The sequence below is a fragment of the Otolemur garnettii genome, unplaced genomic scaffold (assembly GCF_000181295.1).
Source record: "Otolemur garnettii isolate 467f Iridium unplaced genomic scaffold, OtoGar3 scaffold00026, whole genome shotgun sequence".
In the NCBI taxonomy this organism is placed as follows: domain Eukaryota; kingdom Metazoa; phylum Chordata; class Mammalia; order Primates; family Galagidae; genus Otolemur; species Otolemur garnettii.
In genome coordinates, this window is record NW_003852421.1 from 3966406 (window position 1) to 3966689 (window position 284).

Below are 284 nucleotides of genomic sequence, written 5' to 3' on the forward strand. Positions count from 1 at the left end.
CCATCTAGATAAACTGTAATGTGCTGAGACATGTACACCATCATTATCTCTGTGTCTGTAGAGAGTCGCTTCAGAAGTAAGTATTCTGCTTCTCCCTGGCAGGTGCAACAGCAAGCACACTTAAAATATCTCTCTACAACAACCACATGGAACTAAACTCTCCTTTTCTCTCCCAGAATCTTAGGGGAGGAGAGAAGCTGATATGCTGATGGTTTCAAAAGAAAAATCTATTCCACTCCAGAAACACTGAGCACATTCTATAAATCGCCCTCCAGATGCCTGCA